Source organism: Otolemur garnettii, unplaced genomic scaffold, assembly GCF_000181295.1.
Source record: "Otolemur garnettii isolate 467f Iridium unplaced genomic scaffold, OtoGar3 scaffold00090, whole genome shotgun sequence".
In the NCBI taxonomy this organism is placed as follows: Eukaryota; Metazoa; Chordata; class Mammalia; order Primates; family Galagidae; genus Otolemur; species Otolemur garnettii.
This window is the reverse complement of record NW_003852485.1, coordinates 300,485-312,592: the sequence shown is the minus strand read 5'-3', so window position 1 is coordinate 312,592 and position 12,108 is coordinate 300,485.

Sequence of the window (12,108 nt, the reverse complement as noted above, 5' to 3'; positions counted from 1 at the left end):
CTCCATTCTGCTTTTATTCAAGTCTATTTGCCCAGAGAGTAAAATGAGGGAGGGAACAAAGATACTAGCAGTTTCTCTGAGTGAGCATATCAGCTCCTATTGTTATTATTTAAAGGTTTGACCAGCCTTGAGAAATCTAAAATCTGAGCCTTATATTGGGAGAGCTTCCCACTTGAGATCACATACACAGATTTCTAAGGGGCGTTAAACTCTGCTAGTTCCCTGGGGAGTAAAATGCCACTGGTGTTAATCTCCTTTGAGGAATTGGTGGGAGGGAGGAATTTTCCTCTGTTATAAGAGACATAGCTCTTTTGCCCATATCTCAGGGCTTGAGCTACTCCTTTGATCTCTGCCTCAGGCAAATCCAAATCTCCACACTGGGTATCTGCTTTGCTTGTTTACTAGTCAGGAAATGACCCAGTTAATATATCTATCTAGGTCTTTGCTTGTTACCGCTAGGGTCTCATGGAGAAGCGGTGTCACAGAGAGTAAGACCTGCAATTGAAATTGTATGGAAATAAAGGGGACCACCGCTCTCTACAGTGTGTGGCAAGCTTCTTTATTTTCTCCTGGCTTAAATATCCAGCTCTGCACATACTCACTGTTAATCAATACATCAATGACTTCATTGATATTCATTATAATCCATAATCCATCTCATGACAAAACATCTTGTGACTATCTCGTGACCAGATCCTCCCTGGCCTGGAACCTAGTAATCTACAGATTAACTGATACTACTTTATCTAACTTAATCCTAAAAATACATGACTTAATGGAGAACATGTTGTTAGCCATTACTTCTTTGTTCTTATCTGATAAAGCCTGAGACTCTAGGGGAGAAAGATAGATTGAATACCTGCCCTACTGCCCTCACAGTCTGGAGGCAGTTACTTTAATCTTTAAGCAAGGCATAGTCAGGAAATTCCTAAGACATACAGAAACTTGTTTGCAAGACTCCACTCCCACGTGGGCCTTAAGTCAGGGAGTTTTTATGCCCGCAACCAACCAGGCTGACCTTAGGTCAGGGGGGTTTTATGCCTGCAACCAACCTGGCCATATGGGATTCTACCTCAGTTTCTCACAAGTATGCCTGCACAAAATCTTTTCACTGCTCTCTCTCAAATAGCTTTCTTGGCCAGAGGCATATAGGCCTTTTGCCTGTATTTGCCATAGTCTCTTCTATGGCCATTTTCCCTCACAGACCCAGTAGGGGTGTTTGTAAGCTGTATCGCCAACAGGCTAGAATTTCAGAAAAGGCAAGAAGCTTGCTAGTAATGGCTAGCTTAAATGTAAACTAGCTGACTTTTCTTTGTTCTGACTCACTCAGCTTGCTTTTTAATTTTCCTCTTTCTCTGGGGTGCTTTCCCTTGCCAAGAATGGGGTGTACGGTCCCCATTCTTCCTGCAATGTCTTAGGGTATGATCTGTTTTGGAGTATGTTCCATGGGCTGGTGAGAGCTAAAGCTATATTCTTTAGCTTTGGGATGATGTGTTCTGTACATATCTATTAAGCCCGTTTGTTCTAGGGTTGCATTTAAGCCCCTTGTGTCTTTGTTTAGTTTCTGTTTAAAGGATCTGTCCAGTTCTGTCAGAGAAATATTAAAGTTCCCATTTATCATAGTGTTATAGGATATCATATTGCTCAGACAAATCAAGGTCTTTTTCATAAATCTGGGCACATTTAGGTTGGGTGCATAATATTTATAATTCAAATGTCCACTTATTGTTTTGTTCCCTTGACCAGAATGAAGTGACTGTCTTTGTCTTTCTTAACTTTATTTGCTTTAAATCCACTTGTATCTGCAAATAAGATTACAACCCCTTCTTTCTTCTGATTTTCATTTGGCTGAAAAATTGTTTTCCAACCCTTTACCTTAAGTCTTGATTTGTCCTTTGAGGTTAGGTGTGTTTCCAAAATACAAAATATGGAAGGCTTGTGCTTTTTTATCCAATTGGCCAGCCTATGCTTCTTCAGTGGAGAATTCAAGCCATTTGCATTTATTGAGAGAATTTATGAAAGACCGTTCCTTAGTTTTATTCTTTTTGCCATTGTGGAAGCTAGGTTTTGTCCTTTAGTTTCTGGGTATTTACTTTGCTGGTGGTCCATTGTGATGATCAACGTGGAGAATTGGTCTGGTTATTTCCTGCAGAGCTGGTTTTATTGTGGTAAATTTACTCAATGTTTGCATGATATTAAAAATTTGAATTCTCCTTTGATTTTGAAGTTTAGTTTAGCAAAATGCCAAATTCTAGGCTAAAAATTATTTGAAGTAGATGACCAATCTCTTCTCTCTTGGAAAGTTTCAGCTGTAAAGATTTGTCTGTCCTTGGGCAGCACCTGTGGCTCAATGGGTAAGGCGCCAGCCCCATATACGGAGGGTGGTGGGTTCAAACTGCAACAGAAAATAGCCAGGCATTGTGGCGGGCACCTGTAGTCTCCGCTACCTGGGAGGCTGAGGCAAGAGAATCCCTAAGCCCAGGAGTTGGAGGTTGCTATGAGCTGTGTGATGCCACAGAACTCTACCAAGGATGATAAAGTGAGAGACTCTGTCTCTACAAAAAAAAAAAAAAAAAAATTATGTGAGAAAGATGAGAAAAATAGAAGAATCTCTACCAGAAGAGAGATAAAAGAAGAGAAATAAAAAAGAAAGAGGAAAGTAAAAGGAGCTTTAAAACTGTAACAAAAATGGGGAAGCCCTTGGTATTGAAGAAAGTAAAAATGAGAAAAAAAATACAACCAACAAAACAAAGAAACAAAACACAAAAATCAAAACAACCACAGCAACAAAAAAGAGAAGAAAAGAAAACCCATATATATATAGAAATATATTACCTGGACACTAGGTTGCGGTGTGGTGTTAGGAGATGGAGAACATACTCTGGTTTTGTTGTGAACAATGAGTGCCAGAACCACTCCAGTTGCCCAGTAGATTGGGTCCTATCTTTCTGACTTAGCTGCTCTCAATCAGGACCTGGTTGTTTCTCAGCATTCAGTCCCCACAGTTTAGGGGTCTTAAAGCTCTACCAGATTCCTTAAAAGGCACATCTCACAGTGACCCCTGACAACAATTCCCAGGGGTGCAGAAACCACTCAGCTCACCACAAGAGTGGATGCCTGAGCTCAGCAGGCACGCCAGAGCTGGCCCTGCACTAGGATCCTGTGAACTGGTTTCAACAGCAGCCCAGCTAGCAGCCAAGCTGATGATAGATCCAGCCTGCGTGGTATTCAAAACCTTCCACCATCCACTGGTTTAAGCCTTCCAAGGCAGCTCCATTGAACAGTTTAGCCCCAAATTAAAAAACTGCAGATTATCTCCTTCTTGCCCCTAGTCCTCTGTGAGCAGGCTGCCCATTCCCACTTACTCACCTTCTGTGCTGGTTTTCTACAACTCCAGACCTCCTTTCTGGCTCCTGTGGTCCACCACTGCTTCACTGTGCCCCCCAGAGTGATGTCTCCAGGTAGGTTCCCCCAGTCAGAGATAGAGTTTTCTTTCCCCTGCCTTGCTGCAAGTGGTTAGTAGGGAGATGTTTCTAGTCCACCATCTTGCTCTGTCCCCCTCCTTCCCTGTATTGTAATTGGAAGATGCTGGTAGGTTTGGAAGCTGAATGGGATGGGATTGGTGAACTTTTTCTAATTATTCTATTAATAAAAGACTTGTGTGCTTCGTCTCTTCCCTTGCTGTTGGGTTTCAGATTTTAAAATGTCATTTGAATGAAAAAACCTTCTAGGAACACTTTTATGTTTTCATTTATTTATCAGTCCTTCATGCATAAATTTCTACATGCTTATCTGGGAAAAGGGAGTCATAGAAGCAAGCTCAATGGCACTTTCTGTGGAAGAGGGAATTAAAAACTCCTTCTTTGTTGAGAGGCAGTCTAGAAGAAGCGTTAGGTGCAAGGTGCTGGGGCCAACATGTTTAGCTTCCAAATACTGACTCCACCCTTGAATAACTTCTTGCTTATAAATCTTATGATAGTTTTGAGAATTGATTTAATTAGTATAGTAAAGTAATTAAACCCTGAGCACCTTATATGGTAAGACCGTATAAGAGGGTTTTAATAGTTGTTTATTCCTTGCTACATTTTTCTTCGCCATCTCTGTAAGTTCATAATGTGAATTCATACCAATATTGTAGGAAAACTAGATAGAGGGAAATTATTTAAACAAGATTGTTTCTATTTGTCTATGCAACATCTATACTGGGGTTTCCTCTTTCCCTTTAAGGCCTATGTCTTTTTAGGAAGCTAACTCCACACATGCATGGGTCGGCTAGAACTGGCTTAAGTCAGTCAGTACATTACAGGTCCTTGGCCTTTGCTCTTGGTTCAGGGAGGGAGCACATGATGCGATCCAGTTCATTGTGGGTGAATCCCAGGACTCTTGGTTGGAATACAGAGTTCCCTTTCCAGCTGAAAGTAAACAGTGAGACACACCCCTCATTGTGAGTGGCAACTAGCCTAAAGCTACAAAGGACTTTGGCCTAAGCATAAGCCACCACTGTGGGATGGTCAAAAGAGTGATGGGAAAAAATGGGTCTTTACTGACATTGTTGAGCCACTGGATCAGCTAACTTTGAAGCTCCCTCTACCTTTGAAGCTCCTTCTACCTTTTGAGTTTCTCATTATATAGTTCCCAAGTTTCCCTTTTATTGTTTAAGCTAATTTGAGTTGGGATTTCTGTTATTAGCAACTGAAATCTTTTTCTATAATGCTCAATATAGTAGCCAAAGAGTCATGAATACAATAATAACCACAACAAACAGCCTTTCTGGAGAAGTTGCTAGCTGACAAACATTGCTCTAAGTATCAATCTTTATAGCAATCCTGCGAGACAGGATTATTCTTATTCCTTACCAGTCTGACTGTGGGACTCCGAATGCTATGTGCAAAGTATGAAAATGGCAGATGTACTTCCAGTATGGCTGGTTTATGGTCTATTTCATGACTGCCCAGGCTGAACAGGAAAGCTGAACATAAAGAATTATTAACTACACCATTTGATGAGTTATATAGGGGTAAAGATAAGCCCCAGAAGGATACCCTGGGGCTTAGGGAGACTATTTGAGGAAGAAACAAATATGGAAAAGACCCCTCCTTCTCAAAGCTGGAATTCAGATCACACTGGAAAAGGTTACAGTAGGTTACAGTAGGTTACAAAGACGTTTACTTGGTTGCCCTGATCAGAATTGGTCCACAGATTCTGAGCAAGAAGTAAACACTCCTCCAAAGTTCAGGTGGGCCAACGTTGGGAAATCGACCTTTGGAACACCCATGAGATTCACTACAAAGATGTTAATAGGAATCCCACTGAAATCTGATGAGAAGCCATCCATATGTTTGGCATTGTAACTTGAGGGGGTGTCACTAAACGAACTCCAAATATGCGGCTGGCAGCCATGATATAGAAACAAGAAGCAAATTGAAAATACCAGAGCCAGGAAAAGAAGCCATGTTCCTTCTCTAGTGTCTCTGCAGCTCCATATACTGACAAAGCTTAACATTGTTCTCACTGCAAAGAATAAATATTTCAACATTCCAGTTCTATTTTTGCAGAACAGATAGTAAAAGATAGCTTTGGAGGTGGGATGTAATACATTTTGGGCCGGTATACTTTTGAATGCAGGGTATTAATTTTTATTATACTCTGTTACATCAACTTTCAATAGTAGCTTTTGTTTAAGTATGTTATTTATATTAAGTAAATTACCTATATTACTTGAATGTCAGTGGAGTAGGTACTAACTATAAAATATCTTTTCAAGCATAGCTGTCACCATCTTGCGAGGATTCCCAAATCTTCCTTGTTTGAAATAGGTTAGATGTTTGTTTGTAATAAAAGACTTTGACCCCAGTTAAAATGTAACTTCCTCACGAAGGAGAACTGTTATGCTGTTAATGGGCCTTAAACTTTTAGGTGACTAAAGGCACTACATTTTCTCAAGAGGGTGAGGAGAAGACTTTACCTGACTCTCTGTATCTTTCTTTCTTTTTTTTTTTTGAGACAGATTCTCACTCCATCACCCTAGGTAGAGTGCCACGGTGCAGCTCACAGCAATGTCAAACTCTTGGGCTCGAGCGATCCTCTTGCCTCAGCCTCTGAGTAGCTGGGCCTATAGGCACCTGCCACAATGCCTGGCTATATTTTCTATTTTTAGTAGAGACAGGGGTCTCGCTCTTGCTTAGACTGGTCTCCAACTCCTGAACTCAAGGGATCCTCTCACTTGGGCCTCCCAGCATACTATGATTACAGGCGTAAGACACCATGCCTGACTGATTTTCTGTATCTTAAACAATCTTCCCTTTTGAAACTTTTTATGAATAATATCAAACTATTTTGATGAGCTTTTAGAGCAGCAGCTCTCAACCTGTGGGTCATGACCCACAGGAACTGTATTAAAGGTCTGCAGCATTAGGAAGGTTGAGAACCACTGTTTTAGAGTATTCTGTCTCATTTTCTAGCTACATAAATATGGTTAAAATCTTGAATGCTGGCTCGGTGCCTATAGCTCAACCGGCTAAGGCGCCAGCCATGTACACCTAAGGTGGCGGGTTCGAATCCCCAGCCCGGACCTGCCAAACAACAATGACGGCTGCAACCAAAAAAAAAAAAAAAAAAAATAGCCGGGTGTTGTGGCGGGCGCCTGTAGTCCTAGCTACTTGGGAGGTGGAGGCAGGAGACTCGCTTGAGCCCAGGAGTTGGAGGTTGCTGTGAGCTGTAATGCCACAGCACTCTACCCAGGGGGACAGCTTGAGGCTCTGTCTCAAAAATAAAATATAAACTAAAATCTTGAATGCTGGGTGGTGCCTGTGGCTCAGTGGGTAGGGCACCAGTCCCATATACCAAGGGTGCGGGTTTGAACCCAGCCCTGGCCAAACTGCAACAAAAAAATAGCCAGGTGTTGTGGTGGGCACCTGGAGTCCCAGCTGCTTGGGAGTCTGAGGCAAGAGAATTACCTAAGCCCAGGAGTTGGAGGTTGCTGTGAGCTGTGACGCCACAGCACTCTACCAAGGGCAATAAAGTGAGACTCTGTCTCTAAAAAATAAAACAAAACTTGCATGCTGTACTTGTGTCTAAACATATGTTTATGTTAATAAAGGAAAATTTACTTATCTTTACGGGGGGAGAAAAATTGTTATATTTCTGACATAAGATGTACAAAACTTGAACTTTATGTGGTAGAATATTTGAAGATATGGAATTTCTTATATGAGTATAATTGTGATAGATGTGTTACTTAGTTCAATGTAAGCATTTCACATCGTATATTGAAGCAGTACCCTGAACCCCATAAATGTATCAACGTAGAAAGTTGTGATTTAATAAAAAACAATTAAAAAGAAAGAAAAAAAATTTCTTTCCTTCTTCCAGAAAGGTGCTAAAATTTAAGAGAAGATACTGATCTTGTGCTGTCACCTAATGGGCACAAGGTAAGGATAGATGGCACACTCTTAGGTGGATGACACAGCTACAACTTGGACTCTACCTAACAAATGCAAACAATGTAACCTAATGTCTGCACCTCATATTAATCTAAAAAAAGATGCTAATTGATTCTAAATTGAATTTTTAGGTCAATTAAAATCTGATAGATGGATGGTTCAGAAAATTTTTGCAGCTATGTAAAATATAGCAATTTAACTAATAAGCAGTAGATTTTTTTTCTCCATTAACTGCTTTATTACTTGTGATAGTTTGGTAGGGCTGTCATAATAAAGTGCCACAGGCAGGGTGGCTTAGAGACAGAAATTACTTTCTCACGGTTTTGGAGTCTGGAACTGCAAGATCAAGGTGCCAATAGGCCTAGTCCTCTCTAAGGCCCATAAAGAGAGAATCTGTTTCAGGCCTCTCTCCTTAGCTTGCCACCTTCTTTTGTTCCTTTACATGGTACTATTTCTGTGCAGACATGTCCCTGCTGTTACTTTGTGTGACTAAATTTCTTCTTCTTTTAAGGGTACCAGTCTGATTGGATGATAGCTTCCCCTAATAGCCTCACTTTAACTTGATCATCTCTTTAAAGGTCCTATCTCCAAAGACAGTCGCTTTCCAAGCATACAGATTTAGGGCTTGCACACATGAATTTGGTGGGATACAATTCAGCCCACACCATTAGATGAGCTAAGCTTGGCATGGCACAAGCAAAAATCCACTTAATTTCTTGATACTGTCTTCTGTGCTATTTGGGTTTTCTCTGACCCTCAATAAAGTCTAGGTAAATTCCAATTTCATTGTCTCTTTTCCATTCTTTCCAGTTTTAATGTACTGTCTTATTTCAAGTTTTTAAAACTATTATCTAATCTAATTCAAAACTATTCTTTCTCCCAGAGTAGGCCTGATTAGGGCTCTGTACTGCAGTGAGGAAAGGGGGCAGAAAGGGACATGTAAGCCTAGTCATTCTTTTTCTGCTTTACCTTTTACTCCTCAGTTACCTTTCTCACTATATTACTTCTGGATCTTCCTGGCGTACTTCTTGGAGAAGTACAGGACAGAATTGTACTGGTGGGCTGCAGTGGTGATCTGACTTTGAAGGCCTCTGTGTATGGCAAATGTCCAGTTGTTTGTGAAACACTTGTCCTGTTCCTGTGTGAGTAATGCAACCCAGCTGACTTCTTACTATTGCCCCTCAGCCCTTGCTTCTACAGCATATCCACTCAGACTTTTTGGTTTAGGAGCTTGACTTAGATCTGATGCTATGGTCTGATCAGGTTATGAAGGCTCCACCCTCAAGAATGGGATATGTGCCCTCTAAGAAGGTTTAAGGGAGCCTGTACGCCCCTTCTGCCCTTTCCACCCTACCATGTGAAGATGCAAGAAGGCACCATCTATGAGGAACAGGCCTTCACCAAGCACAGAATCTGCTGATGCCTTAATCTTGGACTTTCCAGACACTTAAACTGTGTGAAATAAATTTCTGTCATTTATGAATCACCCAGACGAGGGTATTTTGTTATAGCAGCAGGAATGAACTAAGAAACCTGCTTGCTATCCACTTGGATCACTAGAAAATCTGTGTTATTGCTGTACTAATTTCAAGAAGTGCAGGCCACAACAAGCTTCTGTCTTTGCTCTTTTTTTCAGAGTCATCTCCAGGCCGGCTTCTTGCCTTTAAACTTTGGAGTAAGATTCTCCATGTACCACCAACTTCAGTGGCTAGTGGACATTGGTCAGGCTTTCAGAGAGGTTCTCTTGAAGCTCTCCCCTTCATTTGGCTTGATAGCTTGTGTGTGTGAATGACTATTCTCCCAAATTCTAGCGTGAGACAGCTACAAAAAAAATGCATCATGCTCTGACTTCTCTCTCTGTACAACCCCTCACTGTAATCTTGTTAGCATTCATTATCTTGTTATTTTTATTCTGGGGGCTGAATTTTTAGATCAGCTTTTTGGGTGGCCTCTTAGATAATTTATAGATAATGTAGGTTCCAAATACTGTTCTCTGTTCTAGGACTCCTGGAAATCAGAAGCAACAGGAGAAAGCCTATATTGTTGTACACATCGGTAATTTTACTACTGAGACAAGGTGAACATAAAATTTAGATTTAGGTTATATCTATAAACAGAACAAGATGGTTTGATTTATGGATTTGTTTTCTCAGAGTATTGCTTCAGTCAGTATTGCTGAACCAGTTTTGTGTTCAGAATTAGTCTGAGAGACTTTCATCACTCTATCAGGGTGGTTCCCAGACAGGCAGATGAATAGACTTGGGCAAATAGAAGTTATTTTACAGGGTAAGTCTGATAAAGGAGATTTCCTAGAGATGTATTTGAAGTCTCTTAGGCCTTTCTGCCCAGAAAGCGTGAATCAAGGTGCTTCACTTCACATCCATCTATCTCTGGTCTTCTCTGTTCCTGATCCTCATATAATGACCCAATTCTGATCTACTGTGTTCCTAATTTTGGCATAATCACTAGACTCAATGAACCTTTTCTGTGCTATTTCTGCTGTACTCCTGATTCCAGTAACCATGTTGCTAAGCCTGAATTTATAATCTGGGCCTGATTCCTGCTCCTCCTTTGCTTGAGTTCTGTTGTCTGTGGCCTTGAATTTGCTTGACTGTGTGATTCATCTCATTGCTGTGACTCAGCAGGAAGGACCCTGCCACTGTTTTCACAGCTTGTCTGTTGGTAAAGATTTCAGAAATGAATATATCTCTTCTACCAAAAGCTTTTTCTATGGCTTCATCTTTACTGTCATTGAAGACAGTCTTGAAGAATGAGAAAAAACATAGTAACATAGTTTTGCCTTCTCTATAACGTCAACACAAAAGTGCTGGTAGAATTAAATTCTGACAGTCTCAGAAACTTGTTTTACTGCTAGGTACTTACACTGTGTGGGCTGCTCTTAAATGCAGCCCACAACATATAAAGCAGTCTGTGACAAGGTGGTGGAAATCAGAGACTCATTTTCTGTATAAACTGAAAAACACAATAAAATCTTTTGGTCCAGAGCTTTGCATTTCCTCAGTAGATAGGAAAGAAGATTGCTACAATTTGGAAGAGATAGAACCTATTAACACAGACCAGCAGGTAGGAGAGAGAAGCTGGGATGAGACAAATAGCTATAGACCTACCAGCCTTTCAGGGACAGCTAGATGTCTGATGCACAGGATACGAAAAAAGGATGACAGGCACAGGAGTGACCTAGGTATGTCTTGCTTTTCAAACCTGATTCAGAAAGAGCCAACTCATTCTCTAGGCAAAGACCCTAATCTTTGTTGTGGATGAGGAAAATATTACCTGCAGGTCAAAAGTTCCTCCTTTTAATTAAGCTAATAGTGTCCAAAGGACAGAGTATGGGCTATGGTCTATGAGGAAGTTTTTATCAGACCACATGAAATAAGAACAAAGATAATGTAGTGATTTTTCCTCTAAAGCTAAATTTATCCTCATTTAAAGAACTGTTATTTTTTTTCACTCTGAGGTTAGTTCCCTCCCACTTTATTCTTTGGTATTAATATATACTTTTAAAAAATAAAACAAAAGTGTTAATGGATGATAGTTATTTGTTTTTATAGCTTTGCTTAGCAAATTAAAGAATAACAATCTTATATTAGTCTCCAGAATGTTTCTGAAAATAGTACTGGTTCATAAAATCTAAACATTTTAGAAATTCTGACTTAAGTCACACACTATGCGGTAATATACCAAGCAGCAAAGAAACAGGAAACCTAATTAGTGAAGACTATGTTCTTTGAATGGTGGCAAACAGAGGGTGGGGCAGGGAGACTTCAAACTCCAGACCCAGGTGCTGAGCCCATCATAAACATTACAGGTAGATGTCTGTGGATGATATCTGAGCAAAATTTAAAATTGTTGTTGTTTGGTTATTAGTAATAGTAAGTCAGGTAGAAGAAAGTAAAAGATTTCATGTTAAGTATTGATAAAGCACAAATCATAATTGCATAGTTATAGGTAAAATGAATATTTAACATTATTATCTCAAGTGTGCAAACATTTAGACATACCGTAATAGTTTCTTGTCACTGGCAGGTGGGCATCACAAAGAAAGATATTACATTGTCTGGTTTAGACTGACTCAAAATCATTTCCCTTCAGAAAATGCTACTATTGGGAATTGATCGTTTCTTCCTCTGAACTCTTGCCATATCTGTGTTAGACATGCCAGGTTTGGATATTGGATAGTTCGTTCACTGTTTTGTGGTGACCATCCATTTGTCATCCCAGGTTAATATTCTCATTTGACACTCAGAATATACAGCTCTAGATCACACTTATCAGCTTACAAAGAAAAGACTCCCTTTATATCAGAAATGTCCAACCTGCAGCTAGCAGGCCATGTGCTGATTTTGTGAGGACTTGTATTGCTTATCTGCGGTGTCAGCTTTTCTTGGTATTTGTGTGTTAAATGTGTAGCCCAAGACAATTTTTCTTCCAGTGTATAGCAGAGAGGAAAAAAAAAGAAAAGTTTGTGAGATAGGATACCCAGAAAAAGTAAGAGGTCTTCTCAAGGAGACCCCAAGGATACACCTGCAAGGTCCTCCCTGTGGTGACTCAGCTCTTAGGAATTTGTCGAAACTTAACTTCCTGGGACCTGGAAACTAACACTTGCTTCAGACTATGGTTCTGTAAAAGTCACCTTCTCCAGCTT